The sequence below is a fragment of the Ambystoma mexicanum genome, chromosome 11 (genome assembly GCF_040938575.1).
Source record: "Ambystoma mexicanum isolate Mex_15411 chromosome 11, UKY_AmexF1_1, whole genome shotgun sequence".
Classification (NCBI taxonomy): domain Eukaryota; kingdom Metazoa; phylum Chordata; class Amphibia; order Caudata; family Ambystomatidae; genus Ambystoma; species Ambystoma mexicanum.
The window spans coordinates 690478594-690504832 of record NC_090934.1 but is presented as its reverse complement, the minus strand read 5'-3'; positions in this window follow the sequence as shown (position 1 = coordinate 690504832).

The following is a 26239-nucleotide window of genomic DNA, read 5'->3' as shown; positions in this document are numbered from 1 at the left end:
GTGGTGTGTGTGCATGTGTAGTGTACTCCCTATGTTGCATGTGATGTGTGGATGACCCTTGGCTGCTCATGCTGTTGTATGTGAATGGATGGTGCTGGCTGTTGCAATGTGGCTGTGGTATGGCTCATGTGTGCAAGTTGAAATGCCATGTGTGTTGGGGATTGTGATGCCATGTCTGAGGTTTACCAATGCCACTCATGTATAACTGTCATGTGTGTATGAGTCCATTGTACAGTGCCCTGATGCCTGTGTTTTCTTTCTCCCTGTCTGCAGCGTCAACTGATGGAGAGGGCGGAGAAGGTGCTGTGGAGCACAGCGGCAGGGGTCGCACCACCAGCCGGAGACGCAAGGCCCGGATCCCCTCCAAGGTTCTGATCTCGTCGGGGAGTGAGGAGTCCGGTGCCGTGTCCCAGGCCGCAGCTGCCGATGGGAGGTCCAAGAGGCGGAGGTTGGAGTTGGACTCCTCGGCAGCAGAAGGGGCAGCTGGGACCCCACAGGGCCCAACGGAGGAAGATGGCACGGAGTCATCCAGGTTGGTGGGGGGTTTGGAGGAGGAGGAGGCCGTGCAAGAGACAGAGGCGGGGTCTGGAGGTGGGGATTCCACTGGTGCTAGTGGTGCAGTGCAGGATCAGGGACAGGAGGCAGCACAGGCCGCCGCGGAGGTGCCTGTGTGCAATCCTGTCCCTGCTCCTGTCACTGCATCATCTTGCACCAGCGGGAATGCCTACCTCCAGACTCGTTCTCAGGGAGGGGATTGGCTTACAACACCTGGCCTTCCTCTCCCTGCGGATGTGGCACCAGGTTGAGCCTGTCCAGGGTGGGGTGGCGTTGCGTCAACGGGCCATGCGAGCTGACCTGCAGTCTTTTCATGATGAGTCTGCACGTCTTCTCGCATGGCTCGTTGACCGCGTTGACCCACTGGGACAGCTCACCAGGGCTGGATTCCTCTGTTTCCTGGACCTTGTTCCGACCCCCTCCTCCACAGAACCCCCTATGCCCCAGTCGTCCTCCATGCCATCTTCCCACCCATGTGTCACCTGGGTGCCCTGTGGAGCTGCCTCCGACCGTGCGGCCAGGCTGGTGGACAACAGATCCCTGCCACAGTCGGGAGTCGGACGTCCAGCAGGGGTGGCCACATCAACGACTGCACCCCAGCTGGAGGAGGATGTGCAGGCACCATCGGACAGGACACATGGACAGCAGCAGCTGCAGCAGCAGGAGGCTGTAGGTGGGAGCCACGATAGCTCGGGGCCTTCAACATCGGAGGGGCAGGCATCGGCCGGAGGGCAGGAGGACCCTGGACGGGAAGTGTCTTCCATGTGGCAGCGGTTGGGCCACGCCATAGATGCGGAGCGGCGGCGGGCGGAAGAGGCGCGGCTCACGATGGTCAGGGCGGAGAACTCCATGCGGAGGGCCCTGAGGTGGGCCGAGTGCCTCGAGGCAATCCGCAGGGAGTTGGAGGTGAACATGTCGGCGTCCCTGCGGACCCTCGGGGCCATGCAACAGGACCGCCTCCGGGACATAGACGAGGAGTTCGATGATGCCCTGGCCCGGAACACCACTGAGTGAGCCGCTGGACTGGCCCGCCGCCATTGTATATAGTTATTTAGTGATAGGTTTCCTTTATAGTTTATTTTTATTTGGAGTCGACGGACACTGCTCCACCTTTTGTATATAGTTCCATTTTAGATAGGTTTTTTGGTAGGTTTCATTTCTTCTGTTGGGATGATGGACCCTGAATACTTTCTACATAGTTGGACTTTGCATTTTGATATTTTTTTTACTATGAATATTCTTTTCCATGGAGCAATGGTTTTCTATTTCTTTTTTCCCTTCATTTCCTTTTTATGGACTTGAACTTTGGAAGAAATGTTTTTGGATTATCATTTATTGATTTTAATTTGAAAAGGGACAGCCAGCTTAATTTCTTTTTTTTACTTGTGTATTTTGTTTCATTTTGATTGCCATTACTGTTGTTTTTAATACATTATTTTGATTTGTTCATTCTTCAATGTGTGGTTTCATCTCATTGTTTTCATGCATGTCATGATATGGGTTTTCAGGTTCACTTGCAACCATTGTGTGTGTGTGAGACACATGTGTTCATTTACATTGTTTCCATTGGAGTAGTATCATGGGCGCATGTAATACTTGGTTGTGTCTTTGGGCTGTGGTGGCTGGCCATGAGGCCCATGCTTGAGGATTGTCAGGGCCTGTGGGCAGGGGGACATGAGTGGGGGCCTGGTGGAGGCGGCCCCTGCACTGCTGGGGGGTGGGGGTGGTGGTAGACATAGGTGGGAGCCTGGTGGAGGCTGGCCCTGCACTGCTGGGGGGGTAGGGGTGGTGGTAGACATGGGTGGGGCCCTGGTGGAGGCTGCCCATGGTGGCTGGGGGGTGAGGGTGGTGGGAGACATGAGTGGGGGCCTGCTGGAGGGTGCCCCACACTGCTGGGGGGTGGGGGTGGTGGTAGACATGGGTGGGAGCCTGGTGGGGGCTGCCTATGGTGACTGCGGGGTGGGGGTGGTGGGAGACATGAGTGGGGGCCTGGTGGAGGCTGCCCCACAGTGCTGGGGGGTGGGGGTGGGAGACATGAGTGGGGGCCTGGTGGAGGCTGCCCCTGCACTGCTGGGGGGTGGGGGTGGTGGTAGACATGGGTGGGAGCCTGGTGGAGGCTGCCCCTGCACTGCTGGGGGGTGGGGGTGGTGGTAGACATGGGTGGGAGCCTGGTGGGGGCTGCCCATGGTGGCTGGGGAGTGGGGGTGGTGGGAGACATGAGTGGGGGCCTGGTGGAGGCTGCCCCTGCACTGCTGGGGGTGGGGGTGGTGGTAGACATGGGTGGGAGCCTGGTGGGGGCTGCCCATGGTGGCTGGGGGGTGGGGGTGGTGGGAGACATGAGTGGGGGCCTGGTGGAGGCTGCCCCTGCACTGCTGGGGGGTGGGGGTGGGTGGGAGACATGAGTGGGGGCCTGGTGGAGGCTGCCCCTGCACTGCTGGGGGGTGGGGGTGGGTGGGAGACATGAGTGGGGGCCTGGTGGAGGCTGCCCCTGCACTGCTGGGGGGTGGGGGTGGTGGTAGACATGGGTGGGAGCCTGGTGGGGGCTCCCCATGGTGGCTGGGGGGTGGGGGTGGTGGGAGACATGAGTGGGGGCCTGGTGGAGGCTGCCCCTGCACTGCTGGGGGTTGGAGGTGGATGGGAGACATGAGTGGGGGCCTGGTGGAGGCTGCCCCTGCACTGCTGGGTGGTGGGGGTGGGTGGGAGACATGAGTGGGGGCCTGGTGGAGGCTGCCCCTGCACTGCTGGGGGGTGGGGGTGGGTGGGAGACATGAGTGGGGGCCTGGTGGAGGCTGCCCCTGCACTGCTGGGGTGTAGGGGTGGTGGTAGACATGGGTGGGAGCCTGGTGGGGGCTGCCCATGGTGGCTGGGGGGTGGGGTTGGTGGGAGACATGAGTGGGGGCCTGGTGGAGGCTGCCCCACAGTGCTGGGGGGTGGGGGTGGTGGTAGACATGGGTGGGAGCCTGGTGGGGGCTGCCCATGGTGGCTGGGGGTTGGGGGTGGTGGGAGACATGAGTGGGGCCTGGTGGAGGCTGCCCCTGCACTGCTGGGGGTGGGGGTGATAGGGGAAATGAGTGGGGGCCTGGTGGAGGGTGCCCCACACTGCTGGGGGGTGGTGGGGGGTGGGAGACATGAGTGGGGGCCTGGTGGAGGCTGCCCCTGCACTGCTGGGGGGTGGGGGTGGTGGTAGACATGGGTGGGAGCCTGGGGGGGGCTGCCCATGGTGGCTGGGGGGTGGGGGTGGTGGGAGACATGAGTGGGGGCCTGGTGGAGGCTGCCCCTGCACTGCTGGGGGGTGGGGGTGGGTGGGAGACATGAGTGGGGGCCTGGTGGAGGCTGCCCCTGCACTGCTGGGGGGTGGGGGTGGGTGGGAGACATGAGTGGAGGCCTGGTGGAGGCTGCCCCTGCACTGCTGGGGGGTGGGGGTGGTGGTAGACATGGTTGGGAGCCTGGTGGGGGCTGCCCATGGTGGCTGGGGTGTGGGGGTGGTGGGAGACATGAGTGGAGGCCTGGTGGAGGCTGCCCCACAGTGCTGGGGGGTGGGGGTGGTGGTAGACATGGGTGGGAGCCTGGTGGGGGCTGCCCATGGTGGCTGGGGGGTGGGGGTGGTGGGAGACATGAGTGGGGGCCTGGTGGAGGCTGCCCCTGCACTGCTGGGGGTGGGGGTGATAGGGGACATGAGTGGGGGCCTGGTGGAGGCTGCCCCTGCACTGCTGGGGGGTGGGGGTGGGTGGGAGACATGAGTGGGGGCCTGGTGGAGGCTGCCCCTGCACTGCTGGGGTGTGGGGGTGGTGGTAGACATGGGTGGGAGCCTGGTGGGGGCTGCCCATGGTGGCTGGGGGGTGGGGGTGGTGGGAGACATGAGTGGGGGCCTGGTGGAGGCTGCCCCACAGTGCTGGGGGGTGGGGGTGGTGGTAGACATGGGTGGGAGCCTGGTGGGGGCTGCCCATGGTGGCTGGGGGTTGGGGGTGGTGGGAGACATGAGTGGGGCCTGGTGGAGGCTGCCCCTGCACTGCTGGGGGTGGGGGTGATAGGGGAAATGAGTGGGGGCCTGGTGGAGGGTGCCCCACACTGCTGGGGGGTGGTGGGGGGTGGGAGACATGAGTGGGGGCCTGGTGGAGGCTGCCCCTGCACTGCTGGGGGGTGGGGGTGGTGGTAGACATGGGTGGGAGCCTGGGGGGGCTGCCCATGGTGGCTGGGGGGTGGGGGTGGTGGGAGACATGAGTGGGGGCCTGGTGGAGGCTGCCCCTGCACTGCTGGGGGGTGGGGGTGGGTGGGAGACATGAGTGGGGGCCTGGTGGAGGCTGCCCCTGCACTGCTGGGGGGTGGGGGTGGGTGGGAGACATGAGTGGGGGCCTGGTGGAGGCTGCCCCTGCACTGCTGGGGGGTGGGGGTGGTGGTAGACATGGCTGGGAGCCTGGTGGGGGCTGCCCATGGTGGCTGGGGTGTGGGGGTGGTGGGAGACATGAGTGGAGGCCTGGTGGAGGCTGCCCCACAGTGCTGGGGGGTGGGGGTGGTGGTAGACATGGGTGGGAGCCTGGTGGGGGCTGCCCATGGTGGCTGGGGGGTGGGGGTGGTGGGAGACATGAGTGGGGGCCTGGTGGAGGCTGCCCCTGCACTGCTGGGGGTGGGGGTGATAGGGGACATGAGTGGGGGCCTGGTGGAGGGTGCCCCACACTGCTGGGGGGGTGGGGGGTGGGAGACATGAGTGGGGGCCTGGTAGAGGCTGCCCCTGCACTGCTGGGGGGTGGGGGTGGTTGTAGACATGGGTGGGAGCCTGGTGGGGGCTGCCCATGGTGGCTGGGGGGTGGGGGTGGTGGGAGACAGACATGAGTGGGGGCCTGGTGGAGGCTGCCCCACAGTGCTGGGGGGTGGGGGTGGTGGTAGACATGGGTGGGAGCCTGGTGGGGGCTGCCCATGGTGGCTGGGGGGTGGGGTGGGTGGGAGACATGAGTGGGGGCCTGGTGGAGGCTGCCCCTGCACTGCTGGGGGGTGGGGGTGGTGGTAGACATGGGTGGGAGCCTGGTGGAGCATGACATGAGCAGGTGTGCAGGGTAGTCCCCTGTTTTGTGGGCTGCCTGCAGGGGCCGTGGCGGGTGTACAGGGAACACCTGTGAGGACCCACCCAGCCTAATCGCGTGTGTAACTTCCCGCGCACCCCTGTAATACACGTACCCAGCCAAATCGCGTGTGATAATTCCCGCGCACCCCTGTAATACACGTACCCAGCCAAATCGCGTGTGATGATTCCCACGTACCCCTGTAATACACGTACCCTGGCTAATCGCGTGTAAAACTTCACGCGTACCCCTGTAATACATGTACCCTGCCAAATCGCGTGTGATAATTCCCGCGCACCCCTGTAATACACGTACCCTGGCTAATCGCGTGTAAACTTCACGCGTACCCCTGTAATACACGTACCCTGGCTAATCGCGTGTAAAACTTCACGCGTACCCCTGTAATACACTTACCCTGGCTAATCGCATGTAAAACTTCCCGTGTACCCCTGATATAAACGTTACCCGCTTTGCGTTCCTTGTTTGGCAGCCCTGTAAACTGGTCCAGGGTTAGCGCAGCCCTTTGCGATGATTTAGCGATTTTGATGGCTTTTCTTTGCGCGAGGGCGTTCTTGGGGGCGTTACTGGCGCTGCTGCAGGGTCGCTGCGATACTCTGCGCCACGGCTGGTTTGGGAGCCTGAAATCCATGAATACGCTGTGCGCGGAAATCTATGAATTACCCTGTAGATGTGCATATAAGATTTTAAAACATTTAACCAATCTTACATTTGGAGTATTCCAAAGGGGCCACGATTTATAAATGGTAAGTAGATAACTTTTTGGGCTTCCAATGACATTGTGCAATTTGGTCAGTTATATGAATCTTGGACTTTCCAATGCTTTGGCCTTCTGAAAAAGGAATACTGTGCCCATCCTAGGATTATATTTGTTTTACTGTTAACGGTTTTGTAGCTACCATACCATGAGAGGCGTGGCTAGATATATGGAGAAACATGGGCTAATGGATGGCTTGTATATGCAAGATGGAACCAAATGGATGGCTTCCAGGGTGTATGTTCTTGCACAGTCAATAGACATAGTGCATACAGATGCAATCCTATGTAAAGGGGAAGGTAATATGGGAGAGCCCGTTATTACAGCTCAGTGTAGTTATTAATGTTGATCTAGGCATCAAAACTTCACTCTGTGTATTTTACATAAAAAATCGTAATACTATAAAAGACCAGGGGCCTCATTACAACCCAGGCGTTAAGGGTTTTAGCAGGCGTTAAAATGCAAGGCGCTAACCCGCCTTGGTGCTAATTACGGCACCGTAATTTACGGTGCCGTAATTAGCGCCTTCCCCACTCCCATTATGCCCTATGGGGCAAAAATGGGAATGGGGAAAGGTAAATGGGGAATGGGGATTTACCGCCCCACTCACCTTGAAATGGGGCGATAAATCCGCCATCCACCATGGTGTAAACAGATTTTACACCATGGTGGTAAAGTAGGGAACTTAACGCCTGGGTTGTAATGAGGCCCCAGATGTACGTTTGTTTGAGTAGAGACTGCCCAAACACACAGAATGCTCCATAGAGGGAGCTGTTGCCTTAGGATAAACAGTGGTCCAATTCGCATTGCTTGACCTATTGTCAACGCCAGTGGGAGATGTTGCCTTACGATATATAGTGGTCCTGCTGTGTTAATAAAAACCTCCACTTTGGCCCATGTACACAGGCTGTAACACTAGTATGTTACAATTTAGCATGTTGTTTAGATATTTGTGGGAATTGAGTGCTTTGATCTGTGGAAACGCCATAAATAAAACACTTGAATCTAGATTCAGTCAGTGCCCATTCGTCACAGTGCAGATACTGGAGTTATTTGTTGTTCTTAACTTATGTAAGGGTCAGCCTGGGGTTCTTCACGTTTCCAGTGCTTGGACTTTTCATGTGTGATCTGCAAAAGCAGGAGCAAGAAGACTTCTTCTGGGAACAGGGATTTTTTGAGACGTTTAACCCAGATGTGCCTGTCACACTAGAATTAGTGATAACTGCTCCATTGGTTGATTCCGATTTTTTTAGAAGTCTGGTGCCTGCAGACAATGACAGACCTTTGTCATCAGACTGGTCTTGGCAAGATGGATTCCTAAAATTCTTCTTTAGGTTGGGATCTTTTTTTGCTTCAGGATTTGCCCCAGTTTTTGACAAAGTAAGATTAAAGAAAAACTCGTAGATGAGTGCAAACTCAGTTTTCAACAAGGTGGATGCCTCCTTTAAAAAATGGCGGGGTTTCTATCAAGGTGGTCATTCCTCAAAAAGACAATTGTAAACTCATAGAAAAAGGACACACCTCAGTAGGAAATGAGACCAGGAGAAAGGTTGTGAGTAAAACAAAGATTTATATAAATAAGCATACAGAGGACTCTGCTGCCTTGAGAGCGCTCTGCCAGACAATACAAAAACAATACATTATAAGCTGTAGAAACATCACTAGTGACGTCTCCTTATAGATACCTCAAGTTACATTGGGATTGGTGAAAGACATGGATACATTATAGTAGTATACGGACCGACTCCACAGGATTGGCTGGCAGCTTGGAGGTCTGGTAGGCATCACATGGGTCAGCTGGGCTCATCCTTGCAAGGTGAAGGTCAGGCCGGGTCCACAAGAGGAGAATGTTCTGTCTAAACTAAGCTACGCAATATCTCCTGACATTCAGTGAATAATGCAAAACGTAAACTATATACTAGATTGTGGGGATACCTATAAATTGTAGACTCTTATTTACACATTCCCGCCTCAGGCCTTTGTAGAAGTAAAGGGTATGAGGGTCTTGCCCTCCAGGTGCTTTATCAGGGGGCTTGATCTAAGATTTATTTTTCATGGCTCCCCAGAGCTTGAAAATATGGATTGATAGGTGTTGGTTTGAGACAGAATATATGATGACAGGAAACCAGTTATATGGGGGGGACACTAGGGTGGTCAGTGAGGAAGGGTCACACTTCTGCTACATCAAAGGAAGAATGAAGGGGGAAAAGGTTGTGCAGGCAATAACTTCCAAAGGTGGGGGTGAGAGGAGCAGGAGTAAGGTTGTGGAGACGGATGGGCCACATGTCAAGATTCGCCCCGGTCACACAGGGCAGTGATCTCAGAGGAAGGAAAATAATACACTTTTTACTTGTAACAATTTGCATCAGAACATCCATGAGAAATGGGCTTGGGCGGCACAGACACGGGAGGAGGTGGGCGCTGTCAGTGTTAGCTGTGCGCGGTGCTGTAAAGGGGCTGAGTCCAAAAATGGAAGTCTGGAGGTGCACAAAATGGAGTCCGAATTTGTCGTGCAATTGCCCCTCTTCCGTTGTTGTCAGGGATGGGCATGGAGGATGTCTCCTCACTATTGCATGAGCATTAGGTTTCTTTTGTGCCAAATGTATGGGGGGTGCAAAACAACCCTTCCTCCCTTACATTCCCCCCTTTCGTTACATCTAAAGTAACAAATTACTTTTATTATTACCACTCCTGTGGTGTTCTGCCTCCTTCACCACCTCTTCCCAGGCAGGGATCCCTTTTATGGGCATCCCAGCTCTGAATACACCTCTTAAACTCTGACCCTGTCTGGCGCATTCATCAGGAGTACATGTCATATATATACCCCTATCCCCATCCAGGTCCACCCACACCTCCTTGTACCATTGTAATTCTTGGGGTTCCTTGATAGTTGTGTGGTACAAGTTGTCACCCTACACCCTGTGTTACGATATACTTCTGTCATGCAAAATGTGGGTTCTGGATTATCTCCTGTCTATATTTGTGTGTCTTTCATTGTCTGCACCTTTACTGGACTGCCCATTGTCACCATCATCATTGCACTACTAGGCATGGATTTTGCACAACATCGAATGCCTACCTGGCACACACAAAAAATCAGCAACAAAAATACTATAGTAGGGATGAGTATTTTCATAGCAGTTCCAAACCAGGAAGGGATCCAGTCAAAAATCGTGTTTAACTAGTCGCTTGTTTGCACCCCACCTTCTTTCTTCATTCTTTCTCTGATGTTGTGACTGCAGTTATCACGTGTGATAGGGTCCCATTGTCAGCATCAGCAGAAGGCACAAATGTGCAACATGCACTCCCGATTATTCCGCAAACACCACCATCCATTGCTGTGAGGAGGTCCAGAACATAGCGGTTTTGCATGGTCATCAACCGCAGGGCTATAAGTTCCACTTTGATGATGTTGAACCCCTCTTCAGTGTCGTCTGCCAACTGGATCAGCTCCCACCTTACTATTTGGAGCCATTTGGCATTGGCTTGTGCCTGGATGCTTTGTACGGTTGATGCAAAAAATGCCTCTGCTGTTTTGAAGAGTTTGTACTGGTCTGGTATTTGTGCCAAAAGTTCTGAGGATTCTCTGGAAATGTAGTTCAATGCTCTCCTTTTTGGAGACACTCTGTCCTGTAGTTCATCCTCTGACAGGATGTCATATGTGGGGGGTTCTTCGGTTGTTAACTGGGGTGTACGAGACATTCTGGCAGGCCCCCTCTCCCCCTGGACATGGCTCTCTGGAATCACCATCACGGCCGAATGCAGTGTGGCTAGGGCACAGGTACCTCTACATGACGGTGGGAGCTGCAGGTACGCTTGTTTGCTGCATACCCAGTAAGTGTCCATTAAGGCTGCTGTGCCTTTCTTCATGTCGGGAGGATAAGTGTTTTATTGCAGAGTTTTTTTGATCACATAGGCACTTTTCCTTCTCTGTGAAAGCAAAGTTCATATTGTACTTCTCGTTGAATCTTGATGGTTTCTTTCGAAAGCTGTTACCCATGTCAGTTTGGTGATGTGCTGAGACCAAGTTGGAGCGAATGTTTTTTTGACCCATTGACATTTTTCCTCTGACAGTTCTCGCAGTGCTTCTGCTTTGCACATTACTGTTTCTTCTTGCCACCTATTCTCTGCAAACAGTGTCCCTTTTATAACAAAAAACGTCTCCTTCAAGCAGAGTACTCCTTGAGGCCTGCTATGACAGGTTTTCTCATTCTGCAGCAACTGTACCTTTACTGTTCGTCAGTTGCTTGCATGTGTACATGTGGCGGTACTGATACATCAAAAATGTAATTGTCAACATTGTAATCATTTGAGACAAGGCCGTAGAGGGCTAACAGCACCGGTAGAGCTGCCAGCGCTGTTAACCCTCTACCGCCTCATTACGAGGTCTGCTTGTGGGTCCCGCTAAGGACGTCTGGTAAAACCAGGCGTCCTTAGCGGGACCTGCAAGCAGACCAGGATGCTAACACCGGGCCCGTCATTAACGGGCCCATTGTTAGCATCCTCCCCATTCCCTTTGAGCCCTATGAGGGCTCAAGTGGGAATGGGGATGTACTGGGTCCGGGTTGCAGGAAAGGGAATTACCGGGCCCTCCAAGGTCAGAATGGCCCAGTATTTCCCCATTCCAGGAACCCGGACTTGGTACCCGGTACGGGGGTAGCCATGCCACTAAAAGCGGCATTGGCTACCTCCATACTCGTAATGAGGCCCATTGTCATCATAATTCATTGCAGAATATGTAAATAGTGGGGCTTTGACAGTATGATTTTTGTATAGAGAGGTGGGATTACAATTGTTGGAGGCATTATGGGCCCAGATCACTTTAAACCCATTCCAGAGGAGGCTTGTTCCCACTTGCACCAGTTTTACCCTGCCCCCCGTTCCTTTATGTCCTCCAAAATAAAAGATAAGCTTCAGTACAATCCTAAACAAAATAACATTATACAAAACACTACAGCAATGAAATAAAGCCTGCACTCATATGAATATGCTCTAGTAGCGCTAACATTTCCCCTATCGCTATCTACGTCTGTGGCATTGTCATTGCGGTTCCTCTTTTACGCCATATTTGAACCTCAAGAGGGCAATACAATGGGTTAAGTACACAAACAATCATTAAAGAACTTTACATTTTTCTTTTTAAGCAGCATAGTCAAGAGCAGTTGGGAGTGAAAGAGAAAGCGGGAGAGAAAGAGAGCGAGAGAGAGAGAGAGAGAGATAGAGTGAGAGAGAGAGAGAGAGAGAGAGAGAGAGAGAGCTTTTATGTATTTAATCACTGTTCTACTTTGTATATTTAAGAAGCTGTACATGGTAATCATATTTACATTTTTCCTCCATTACTTGTATTCACATATATGCCTATTCTGTTTTCTTATCATGGTACAGCCATTTCTTGCTCTTGAGACCGTTCACTTTCGGGCATTGTGCTGCCATGTGCTTTCCTGACATCAGAGAGATGTATCCAATATTTCAGGCCCTTAACTTTTACCGCAGAAGGTGTGCAGTATATCACTTCATAAGGTCCATGAAATCTTGGATAGTTCCATCTCTGCACAAAGCTGCGCACATACACAAATTCCCTGGGCATTAACTGAAAAGTGGGACTGTCTGTTGCTGGGGTGTTAGTGTCAGTTTCCCCTTCCCGTGTGAATGGAGAGGCTATCTGTTTAGCTATACTTCTCACTGCTCTTGTGAGATGTGTCAAATATTCCTTGAACTCATCCCCTTGCCCTGTGGCGGCTCTTTGAGCATCAGATGCTCTCCTTACTGGGGTCAGTGGTGTTTGAATACGTCTCCCTGTTACAATTTAATGCGGGTACAAATTATGGTCCTTGCTTGGCTGTGTTCTCAGCTGGAACAGAGCTAGGGGCAGGCAATACACCCAATTCTTCTTTAGGGTGTGACATAGTTTAGACAGTCAGCGTTTGAGGAGGCCATTTATTTTCTCGACCAACTCGTTCACTTGCAGGTGGTAAATCAAACATAATTTGTGTTTTACTCCTAACAGGGATGTTACTTCTTTGGAAAGGTCATTTACAAAATGAGTCCCATTATCCGACCGTATGACATCACAAATGCCCCACCATGGGAACACTTCACTCACAAAAAGCTTTGCAGCACATTTTGCATCTGGGTGTGCACAAGGACCTGCCTCCACCCAGCGGGAAAACCAACAAACCACCACTATGAGGTACCTTGCCCCATTCCACCTCTCTCTCATGTCTACGTAATCTATGTGTAGTTCCTGGAAAGGTCCGATGGGGCACAGGAGTGTTCCTCGCAGAGTTCTGAGTGTCATCCCAGAGTTGTACATTTGGAAATTGATACATTCTACTGTCATTCTTGTCAGGTGCTCCTGGAGGTTTGGGACACACCATTCCTCTTGAATATCCACAGCTATGTCTTGTTTTGAGGTGTGCACTGGGAAGTGGAGCCGTTGGAGTGGTATGTGTAATAGTTCCACAGGCATCACTATTTTCTCTGTTATTTCTTGACACCAGAGGAGATCCATTGGTGATTGTTGGCAACCCCTTCCTACCCATGTTTCTTGTTCCTCATTTGGAGCACACCTTTGTAGCTCAATTATTTGTCTAATGGGCACTGAGTTGTATCCCTCCTCCTTGTTTTCTTACATGTTATTTTTAAGTATGCATTCTGCTGCTTGAGGTTTGTGAAAGTATGCCACCTGCTTTGCTGTGGCATTGGCTGTCGCATTTCCTAATGAGATGACGTCATTGTTATGGGTGTGGGCCTGGCATTTTACCAAAGCAATCACTGACGGTTCAGCTAATGCTTCTATCAGGTCATTTAATAACTGAGTGTGTTGTACTGGGGATCCATCTGCCCTCCTGAAGCCTCTCCTCCGCCATCGTGATAACCCGGCATGTACCGTTGTCGTCACGTATGCCAAGTTGGAGTAGATTGTTACCGTGCATCCTGTTGCTGTGTTTAATGCTTCAATTAGTGCTATCAATTCTGCTGCTTGGGCTGAATAATAAAAGGGGAGTTTCTTTTGTACTATGATTTCATACTCTTCCTCTTCCTATCTCACTACGGTTGCACCTACATGATTTTCACCTGTCTCTGGGTCAATGGATGGGGACCCATCCACAAAGTACACTTCACCTTCCCCTAAAGCGTTCTCACTTGCCTTGGGAATATCGTTACCCTCCCCCTCGTGGGTGATGCAATCATGTGTTTGCATCTCTTCCACTGTGCATGGCTCAGTGATAAAGGTGGCTGGGATTACAGTTTTACACTGCACAATGTGTATGTTTGAGCTTGAAATTATTATTTTGTATGCTGTAGCCCGCTGTGTATCAAGTGTAGATTTTGATCGCTCAATTATTGCAAACAATTTTTTTTCAACAAATAGTGTCACTGAGCACCCCGTCACTATGGTGGCGCTTTTTTCAATTGTTAAGGCGGCTGCTGCAAGAGCCTGTTTGCACACGAAATTCCCTTGCATCACAGAATCGAGAGTGCTGCTGTAATATGCCAATGGCTTGTGGCCTAATGATGTTTTATGTGTTAATACCGCCCTCATGAGTGTGTCATTACAGTGTGAGAATAGGTAAAACTCCTGATCATAATCTGGTGTCTCTAGAACGGGTGCTGTTGAAATAATGTCTTTAATTTTTTGTAAAATGCTGTGATCATCTCGGGTGTCCATACTATTTCTGTGCTTTCCTTTTGTGCCTCCTTTAGTGCCTGAAGTAGGGTGTGTGTGTAGGCTGCGTAATCAAGGATCCATGCTCGGCAATAATTACATATGCCAAGGAATTTCTGCATATCCTTGACTGTTTTGGGCATTATTGTTGCACGTATCGCTACTGCTCTGTCTGGAATTATATGTTTACCATCCTTGGATATTAACTGCCCCAGATACAGTACTTCGGCTAGACAATACTGTAACTTTCCTTTGTCCACTTTGTATCCCTTCTGTGCCAACAAGTTCAACAATGTTATGGAGTCTGGTCTATACTGTTTTTCACTTTCACTGCAAATCAGAAGGTCTTCTACATATTGAATCACTGTTCTTTTGACATCAATGTTGCCAATATCTTCATGGAAAATCCTGGTGAAAATAGTTGGGCTTTCACAATATCCCTGGATAACCTGCAATGTTCGTATCTTTTCCCCCTAAGGTAAATGCTGTCAGATATTGGGAACTGGGGTCAAGTGGTGCAGAGAAAAAAACATTTTTCAAGTCCACCACTGTGAAGCACATGGCTGCTTTTGGAATACTGCACAAGATGGATGCAGGGTTTGGGACAAGGGGGAACTCCTTCTGTATGACATCATTAAGCGGGCGTAGATCCTGTATCATCCTCCAAGCCCCACCCCTCGCTTTTTTAATCGGATAAATCGCCGTAGGTGAGTTTGATGGTACCATGAAACCTTGCTGCAATAGTGCATGTATGGTTTCGTGTATTCCTTCCTCATCTTCCCTGGACAGCGGGTATTGTTTGACCTGGGCAGTACTGCACCTGGCTTCACTTTTATCTTTACTGGCGTTACTTCCTGCCGGAGCCCTACATCAGGGTGGCCTGTGGTCCACAAGCTTATGGGTACATGTTGCATATCTTCATCAAAATTTGATGGCAGTGCACTGACAATGGCCATGAGGGGGTTAGTTACTCATCTGTTTTGAATCATGATGTCACATGGCATGCAAATTTCCATTACGATGCCCCCATCATTGACATTGTCAGTGAACATCTCCTCATCAGTTAAATTGCGCAGTGCTACGTTTTGGTCTATGCATAACACTGTTCTCCATTCACATCCATGTGTGTCCAGTCCTATTGTCACAATGCGTTCAGCTGATACTTGCACCCCCTGTAAATCTAAAGAAAGGACAGTACCTGGTACCATTTCTCGGGCCGCAACTGGTGAAAGACAAAATCAGAGGGTATTCTCCATTCTTTCCGTGTTATTTCTGGCACCACTCTAGCTAGAACCTGTATTCCATAAACATGTCTGCATTCGTGGGTACCACCTTCACCGCTACTTCATTTGTTATGGTGTTAATCATTAGCATTGACCTGAGTGGGCATACCCCTGGAGTTGAGAATACCACGCCCATTTTGATAAAAGAGATTGTCACATTGAGCTTTCTTAGGAGGTCCCTCCCTAGCAGATTTATCAACGAGTCTTCTTGACATAGTAGGGGTGCTCACACTGTTTTCCCTCCTACTGTTACACCCAAATCTTCAGTGTAGGGAACCTTTAAAATTGCCCCAGAGAATCCCTGTGTTTCAAAATTCTTGCCCGACAGCGGAAACCGTCCTTCCATGAGGCATGATGTTTCTGCCCCTGAGTCCACCATAAAGATGAACTGCTTGTTTCCTATCTCTGCCCCCACCAGTGGTTCCTCGTTTGGACAGAGGGTAGTTGATCGGACTGGACACGCAAGTGCTCTCTGTGGGCCGCCCTAATCTGGATGGGTATTTGTACCTGGAAAGGAGAAAACACTTTCCCCTACCATGGCTGTTCCATGAAACTGCACTGGTGCGCCATTCGCTGTAGTGGTGAAAGGATTTGTGTGTGTGTTCCCCATTATATTCTGGCATGTTAACCGCTATTGCATCCCTGGTTGTGGTGCTGGGGTTCTTGCTGTGATGTTTGAGGCCCTTGATGATAATTGTTGTCATATTGCTCCCGCGGTTCGTAGCCTCCCGTTGGCAGTCCATACGGGCTACCGGGGTGGGAGTGACCGAACTGCTGCTCATTGCTAAAGTGTGGTATATTTTGGTAGTACTCCATGGGCCGAGTGTGACATTTCCTTGAAAAATGGCCCCGCCTCCCACAGGTCCAGCATATGCCTTGCCCCCTCCTCGAAGCCCTTGTCCTCCATATCCCACTCTCTGTCCCCTGTACCCACCTCTTCCTCTTCCAGGCCTTCCCTGCCATTGGGGCCCCTCGTACTGTTCCTCTCCAGCCCATTGCTCTGGCGCGTTTCCTGACCATGTTGCTGCCATCCTTGCCTGTACAGCTACAGACCCCTTCTCGACGCCCCCCTGCCTCTAGGGTGGCTGTTACCGCCACGAACTTCACCAGCTTATTCTGCACAAGCTTCACTTCATCCACCAACCTTCTCTGTGCGATTTCTTTCTCCCTTTCTTCGATCCTCCTGCAGTGGTGTGCTATGATATTCTGTATTTCAGGTCAGCCCTTGGCATCTATCCCAGCAATTTTATCTAGGTCCTTCTGTACCTCCTTCGGGAGGCCTCTTTTGATAATGAAGTAAAAAAGGGAGGTTGACTGGTCCCAAGCAGTGCCTGCCTCCGCCCTCCACATGTCCTGTACCGAAGAATGTACTGTACAGCGTCTTCCTCATCCCCCATTGTGCATTGCATCACAGAGTGTAAATCAGGGGTGTCAGGTAAGGTTCTCCGCAGTGCATCCCATACCTGGGCCCTCACGTTATTAAAGGATGACCCGTCATGGCGGTCACAATCACTTGTCACTCCCGTGAACCCCGCCTTCACTCACACTCCGTCTGCTTGTTCAGCCACGGCGGACACTAGCAAGCATTTAACATCCCCTATGGCCAGTGGGACCCGTGCAGTGTTTTTCGCAAAGGCATATATCCACTTCCTTGCCCCTCCCAAAAGCAGAGGTAATACTTTTAACAAATGAGTTTTGTCTATCAGCGCCCAGGTACATAGTGAGGCCTTCCTGCTCCTTATTGAATGAGGGGCATCTATAACTTTGTCTTTCCCCTTGTTTTACTTACCTTTACTCCTTTCTTTTTTGTCAGTACCATGTTCCTTAGCCTACTCCTGAGTCTTCCCTGCCATCTTTCCCTCAGCTCCCCTTCTTCTGGCTGTTTTCACTGCAGCAGCATTAGGCCTGCTGCGGCTGCTCCTTCCTCATATTCATCCAAATCGCTCCAACATTCTTCTATTTCCCTGTCAGATGCTAGACTGCCTTGTTCATCACTTGCTTGGTCACTCCAATGTTCTACTCGTAATACTTTTATTGGGGTATTATTAAAGTGGGAGAAGAATTCTCCAGATTTCCACTCATTCTCTGTTAAACTGGAGGGGTTCTTTGAGGGAGATGGAGATGGTGTCTGCCCGCCCCCTGGCAACAATTGGCTCCTATCACACAGTGTTCTCAGCCGGGTTAATTCTGTTTGGTGGTCAGTTGTGCTTCTAAATCCTCAGTTAGAGAAGTAATGTTTACTGGTGGTGCGCATGTGGGACCGTACAAACCTCTGGGATCATAAGGGGGTGGGGGTGCTGCCACGGGTGTTGAGGGCGCGCTTGGCGGGACAAATATGAAGGGTTGCTATATCCCTCGGCAGGTCTGGTTAATAGTGGGTACAGTTTTTTGAGCTTCGCTCCTTCACTTTCTCCCCCCCCAGCTGTCAGGGCAGGTACAGCCTCAGGTGGCGCTTCCTTTTCGGTGCTATTTGCATGAAGCATTTTTTCGAACATCCCCCAGAGATCCAGGACCTCCCGTCTATTTTGGAGTTGTTTCCCCCTCTATTTGGCCAGTACATATGTTGTCACAAGATCTAATATCCTTTTATCAAATGATTCCCCTTCTGGCCATATCTGGATCGGGGCGATCCCTCCCCTTTAATCTCAGTGAGCCACTGGTCATGATACTTTTTTATCTTTTCACTGTACAGAGGGAGGTGTTGACAAATATGCATCAAAGGTGTATCTGCTCAAATGATTCTGCTTCATTACTTGCTTGCGTGCGCGTGTGTATGTGTGCAGTAGTAACACGACAAGTACATCAGCTGATCTTATATTGCTTAGCATAAAACTTGAAACATCACAGTTCAAAACATTTAACTTACACCTTGTCATATCCTGAACGCTTCATGAACATAATCAAAACCAGTGAAACATGAAACCATTTAACAGACACACCTGAATGAACTGACGTACTTCACTAACAACAATCAACATAAACCAGAAATCTGTAGACTTTGGTTTTAGCTCTTCCCCTTTATGAGACTGTTAGGCTTCTTCCCCCATATTCACCTCTCCCTGGGCCCCTTCTGGGCAGACCTCTAAAAATGTGTTCGTACAAGAAAAAGAGTTTGCTAATATCTCCCGAGTCTATTCAATATATAAGACTCCTACGTATTTCCTTTTTTACTTCCACTTATATTCCTGCACTGGTCGAGACAGTACTACGGACATGGACGACGTCTCCCCACTATTGCATGAGCATTAGGTTTGTTTGTGCCGGATGTGCGGGGTGGGGGCAAGATGACCCTGCTTACAGAAGGTAGCACACATGTTGACCATATAAGGAGGTATTGTGGGTGCATGGTTTGAGGCCATTTATATAGAGGGTGATTGTGGGTGGATGTTATGAGGTCATTTAGTATAAAGTGTGATTGTGTACATGTTTAGAACGTTTAATATAAAGTGTGATTGTGGGTGTGTCTGATTAGGTCTTTTACCATAACATGTGAATTTAGGTGTCCCTGTCATATTTATGTTGTCTTACTGTTGGTCTACATTTTCAAGTTATGACTGCTGATTTGATACTTTTTACTTGTCATTTGGGAGGGTGAGTTAGGGTTCCAAAAATGGTGATGTTATTGTTGGATTTATTTTATGTTAGGTGTACTGGTAATGCCGGTATTAGGTTTAATTATATGTTAAACTTGAATGTTGATATTTCTAAAATGTGTAGAACTTACTATTTTGATATATAATAAACTTAACTTCAAAAAAGTTTTCATAATTTGATTTCTATATGTTTTTTTAACCTTGATTACTTACTGTTTAATACTATGGCTGTTTTGCCCTGTGTTTTCTTGTAGATGCTAATACATAGATGTATCCAAATTATGGAGTGAACAGTTTTCTTGAAAATACAAACTATTCAGAGTATACTGTTGGATTCACTATGTGTGTATAGTTCCTCAACTTCCTTTCATGTGCTTAATGTTTCTACCTTGTTCTTCCTTACACTGATTGTGAGTCTGTGAAAATTATAGTCATATTTGTTTTGACAGAATTAATGTGTTTGAATCTATTTGTGTTTTGTACTGACTACATGATTGTAGGTGTACAAGTAAGTTACAGCAGCTACATCCCAATTTCTCCAGTTAGAGAATATGCTTGCTACTTACATTCAATTTTTTTAAAGCCAAGAATGATCGTTCCATAGTATACTGCTCAATATCTAAGTTCTACTTTTTAGGTATTATTATATATACTCATATTTATTTTGATTGTATACAATTCTCTTTTTCTGAATTATAGATCGCAAGAAACCTAGTAATAGAGTATGGTACACTATTTTGCTAATTATTACAACATTTATAAAACTATGCCTCATAATTGATAAGCTGTACCATGTACCATGAAAGCATTATGTTGCAAAATCAAGGTTTCTTTGATTATTTGTGTGATTTTTTGTTTTTGTTTTTGTTTCTAAAATTTGAAAGACTATTTGCACACACTAATACCTCATTTATGAGATGTGCTAGTTTGTCAAGTATGTGTCATCATTAAAACATCAATACACAGTCACATAAAAAGTACCAGGCTTTAAACTTATGTCAACACCGACATGTGATCTTATGATTGCATTTTGAGACCACCTACTCAACTGTACTCTATGCAGGGAAGGTGCACCTGTGGTCCTGTAGGAACCTAAGAAGCACATATGAAAATCCATTAACAGCTGTGAGCTACCAGAAGTAAGGCTCAAACACATGGGTAGAATGTTTTTGGGCATATACTTTTATTGATCACGAAAGGTTGGGAAAAAGGCCACTCTATCCCTAAATCTAAGAGGGGTTTCCCTGCCTCAACAGAACTAGTAAAAAGTCAGGATGTCCAAAACTATAAAGTCTGGCCTAGTGAAGACGCCCAAACCTATCTCTGTCCCTCATACTTCAAACTAACAAAATGGTGCAAGGGTGATCTCGCTCTAAAGAAAATTGTTCATCAAGGCGCCGTAAATGTTCTCAGGCAATCAGCCTTCCAAAGGATTAAAAACAATGTTCAAGAAAATAATATAAGAGTACAAGAAAATCCACAACTAGCTTCCCTACTTCCACAAGTTCAGGGTAGTCAATGGGCCTCATTACGAGTTTGGAGGTAGCCATGCCTGTAATACAGGCAGGCTACCTCCAAACTTGCGAAAACGTTTGGCACCCGCGAATGGGCAATTACGGGTCATCCCGAGTTTGGTGGACCCGGTAATTGCCCATTTGCGGGTGCCGGTAATTAGGGACTCCCCATCCCCATTCAGCCCCATAGGGCTGAATGGGAATGGGGAGGGTGGTAGCACCGGTGGTACTGCTGCTACCATCATGTTCTCCTTGCGGGTGCTGGTACGGCCACCAGGTCAGCTTGGTGGCTGCAAGGGCACCCGCGAACAGAACTCGTAGTTTGTTTGTACAGTAGCAACAGTGCCGGTAGCGATACCACCATACTCCTAATGAGGCCCAATGACTTCAACACTATGTATCTACCTTAAACGTGTGGAAGTAGGGAAGCTAGTTGTGGATTTTCTTGTACTCTTATTTTGTTTTCCTCAACCACAACAGCCCCCTAAAAAAGAGGAACCTATGTGCTCAATTCTCTTTACCCCAAGAAAATAATATTCCAAGACTTGGGTGTTGCTTCTTTTCCCTAGATATCAAAAGAACCAATGTCGTTCCAGTTTCTTCTCATGTAAAAGACAAAGGATTCATGAATGTAAGGCTATACTAGTGTGTTGCTCCTTTGCCCTAGACTTCAAGAGGACAAATGTCTTTCCAGTCTTTTCTCATACAAAACACAAGAGTTTCTTCAAATGTACATGTTTCTCAATCCCAGAGTTTTAAACCCCTTTGGTTCCAACCTTCTATTTGGATGTGAATTCGAGACTTTCAAGACTTCAGGGGTCTGTGTATACTCTTCTGCCAAGACCTAGTTACTTAATATGTTGTCTTTATTACTTGTATAGGGCTCCAGACACTGTTATTTCTGATTAGGGTGCCAGACCTTGTATCCTTGGCCGATCCTTTGGGTGCATGTCCCAGACTCGCAATGGAACCTTTGGTACATTTGGTTTAGCCTCCTGCGAAACGTAAGGTTCCTTGTTTCCAGTCTTGCTTTCAAGCAGAGTCTCTGACTCTCTTTTACTTTCTACTTTATATGGGTGTAGGTCCCAGACTAGCAATTGTTGTCTGCAATAGCCTGGTTCACTCTCCGTCCAAGCTAAGTTTTCACTTATCATATATTCACTTGTCATGCACTTATTAATGATTCAGGTATGCAGCCCGTTGCTTTTCCATATTTCTGTTAGTGTATCACTCCACAATACTTTCTGACTCTCATTCATTCCTTTCTGAACTTCACCATCTTCCACTGGACCACCTGTCAATCCCCACTAACCCACGTACCATTGTTTGTGTCTTCTGGGCATCGGGATCCCATTTCGAGGCTCCGATTCCACTTGGACTTGCTCTTGGTTCAGTTGTTCATCATCAGATTCCTGTGTCCTTCTTGCAGACCGCTCTCACCTCATCATTGCTGTGGATACAGTAAAATACCCTAAATGTCTAGTTAGTAAGTGATCTTCTGAGTAGCAAGCTCCCTGGCTATGTTCGTTCTGTCCCTTTCCCTGGCAAGTGTTGTGCTGTCTAAGCGTCGGTATCACGTATCCAAGCACTGCTTTCCAGTGTTGCTTCCCCGGTCACCGTTACCCAGAGGGATTCTCTTTTGGCTCTTAGCTCGGCTAGATTTAAACTCCCACGTTGGGAAAGGGAGTTGTTCTGAACCAATCAGATGTGTTAAAGAACTTGACTGCTCACTTCAGTTTACCCAAGTGATCTTCATACTCACAGTCTTCTTCCTCATCTCAGTACATAGTTTCAGATGGAAAAAGTCAATTTCAATACTGGTTAGTTCTTTACTCTGCATAACTGATCTAGTTGGATTGGTCTCACAATCAAACATATCAGTCCTATCAAGGGAGATGGCAGGGGAATTTAATTTCTGAAAACGACATCCTCAGATTCGTCACACAACATAAATCAATTAGATTAGGTGACTAAAACTAGTACTCTGACGTATACTGGCAAATGTCACCGGTCCGGAATGCTGCTGGAGACATTTGTCCTCACCTAATTTTGACACCTTTCTGCCAATTAAATGGAGAGCTCACTTTAGCCAAGCTTTGGCAGTGCGCAAAAGTGCAAGAATGGGCCTACTTTCGAAGATATTGTACATAGCAATGGAATATTGTATCAAAGGCCATTGGCCAGTATCTACAGATAGTATCTACAGATATTACATTGAAGGCTGTCCCCGGTAATAAACAGGTGTCACTAGTGCTGGCTGCCACTGGACACATTTCCCCTCAGATCTTCTTGACAACACCACACCTGGCCCCACTTCTGAGTTTCAACATAGCATATTGGCATAACATGCCAATATATTTTCAGCCCCTAACAAACACTCTCAAAGAGAATCAAAGGACAGTCCTTCCTGTATCTGCTCCTATTTCAAATCTAAACCCCATTTTCCCAGTGTGTGAAGCCAACTTCTAATCCAATGCCAGGCCACTTCTCAGCTTTGGACTACACAAAGTATCCTCATGCCAGACTTTGTCTTCAGCTCTGAATCATTCCTTAAACCTTCAGCTGACAGATATTTCTTGTCTTGTTTTTTGTTGTTTCTAATTCAAATTTAGGACATTTATATAAAAAAAGTTGTATCATGTTCTCCATTCCTAACCTTTCTCTCGTTCTCTAATTACTTGATATTTCAATTGAATTTTTATTTTTGCAGTTTCACAATGATGTTCTTAGCTATGTTGAGTTTCTCCTCTTTAAGTTATTGTTGTGTCAATCAGTTACCTCCATGTAACTTAATTTTTCTTTAAGTTATGATTTCAGAACTTCTTTTGTCTACTAAAATGCCTTCTTGCATTGTTTTAGGATGGCCGAACGTCATTCATGCAAAGACTCTCGATACAGTGCTACACATTTTCACAAAATATGTGTTGCTGTCACGACTATGGTTGCTCAACTTGTGAATTTACAGGTTCTGAAATTGATAGTCATGCAAATCATGTCTTTGCAGATAAATGGGGAATTCCCTTCTGCGTATGCAGTCTGCACTTTTCATTTGAGATGTATGACTCTTCTCAATTCACCAAAATGTTTTGGCCCAGAATGACTTGCAAGTTGCCTTTCAGCATACACAAAGACAGGTCAGTATAAAGTAGATGTCAGAATCTTTATTGAGAATTCATTTGAACATATCTAATTATCACAGTAGATAATTTATATTAATGTCTCTTTTCCCTGTTCATTATGTAAACACAGCAAATGAAGTGCACTCAATTACTTTGAAAGAAACGACAGACACTTCTATTGACCCAGTAAGCCTACATGTCTTAAATAGTGATTGGTGTTGTTGTTTTGATCTGTGTGTATGTTATCTATACTTTTATCATTTCTTTGAAACAGTCTCTTGACACAAACATATTCAATAGGGTTAATCTACTTTACTCTCTAAACCGCAAGTGTGCTTTTTTTGTTTTAAATTAGTCCATATGCTGACAGTTGATGAATACTGTATTTCTAGCAATATCTATTTATTCCCGATGTCATAAGGTATATTCGAAGCATTTCTGTTTATTTTTGCAATAGAATTCTTCAAAAGTGATGTGTGATTTGCTTGGCGTTTTTTTTTTGTTTTGTTGAAAAAAAGGTTATCAGCCAGCAGTGCATTGAAACCATTATTTTTTATAAAATATACCCATGTGTAGAACTGTTTTTGGTGGATGTTGACTGTAAGAAGATCACTGTTGCAGAAAAATATGCATTTTTATATTTTTTATTTCAATATGTCTGCTACAGGAGATGACAGCATTATCTTTCACATCGTCATTACGAACTTCCCAGGAAACGCAGGAATTATTAAATGTGCTCTATTGTGCCCTTTCTATGTATGTTTATGAGAATGCTACTGGTATATAAAATGCCATCACATTTGCAATGCCAAATGGTACATTTATTAGGCAAACTGTAATAATTATTTAATTACTTGTTCAATATGGCCTTGTCTGTCATCAACATATGGAGCAAAGATGAACACATCATGGCCTCATTACACGGATGGCGGTAAGGGATTACTGGTTCTGGTAAGGGTACCAGTACCGGTAATCCCTTACCGCCTTACTACGAGGTCCCTTTGTGGGTCCCCACCTTAACGGCTGCTTTTACCAGCCGTTAAGTACGGGACCCGCAAGGGGACTCTGAAGGTAATTACGGTACCGCAATTTGCAGTACCATAATTACCGCCTTCCCCATTCCCATTGAGCCCTATGGGGGCAAAAATGGGAATGCGGAAGTGCCATGGGGAATTACCGCCCCCGCACACCTTCGAATGGGGCGGTACTTCCACCATTCACCATGGCGGACTCAGTAAAATACCCGCGGGAACCATGGCGCTAATAGCGCCATGGTTACCGCCTTCCGTGTAATGAGGCCCCATGTCTTCAATGTTGTTCCATTCATCAGTCATGGGGCAGGTTGAGCATGTGTGCATTTCTGTTTATGTCAGTTTTAGGGTCGTTCTTTACTTGCATCCACATTGACATGGTCCATTTACTTGTTTCTATACAAATGACGTAAGCTGTGGGTTATCAATAAGCTATTTGCATTCATACTTGTTTATTGCGTGTGTTAATTTCTTTGTCCTTGATCTACAGAAAGAAACTGTTGTGCCCACTCCTTCGTCAGTTCCATATGACAATACCGAGGTAGAAAATATATTTCATTAAACATTTGTTATTGCTATCATGTCAAATGTTTAAACAATTCCAGAGCAGTAATCAATACTGTTAGTATAATAAGTCTGTATTGTATCCATACTTCTGCTAGAATGTATAACAGCATGCAATATGTCTTACTTTTGATGTTGTTTTTTTTTACATATCTCTTCACTTGTTGTGCGAAAGGATTATAATGTAATGGGAAGGCATCTTTACAGATCTTAATAATGCATATAACAAAAACAAGTATATTGCTAGCTTTTGTTTTGTACTTGTCCATGGTTAGGGTATGTAGTGTTGTTTAACCCAACAATATAGCAAGTGAAAGACATTGATATATCTGTAATCCTAAATGCAATGCATGTTAACCTCACTATCAATATATTTTGTTTATGTCAATTATGCTTTGTGATTTATAAGGAATCAACTCCTAAAGAAGGCAATACGAATAAACCCAAGGAGAACAGGCACAACATTTGTGTTGAAAGTATCTCCTTTTGTTTTACCATTTGCAAATGCATAGATGTGCATGTTATAGCTGTGTGTCAATGCCACCTTTAAAGAATATATTCTAGGCGTGCGCTTATGTATGTATCCAACATGTATATTACAGTGTGAAATGATTGCATGTACACCAAAATGACAAAGTGATGGTGAGTATTGATAATGGAACAAATGACACTACACAAAGATCACAGGGAAAGAAATGCGAGATGGTTATTAATTTACTTATTGTGTTAATAAAAACGCTAATTCAAATTATAAATGTATTGATTACTTTCACTTGCTAGTGATGATATGTTCTCATAAAAGAATATTTAATTACACAGCCAATGTTTTAATTAACTTTTTAATGTTTATCTAATTTTAAATTATTTTACTGATCCTATTTTAGCATGAGACTAACAGTGCATCAAAAAATCAAGATATGTATGTAGAATGATTGAAATGACACAATTCTAAATCAATGTCTCTTTTGTGGCTTTTACAGAACTTTTCTCAGTGGCAAGTTTGAATTGATATGTTTTTGACGTTTTTTTTTTAGAACAGATCAAGAGAGCTCTTCTACATGTTGTGTAGAGGCCACACA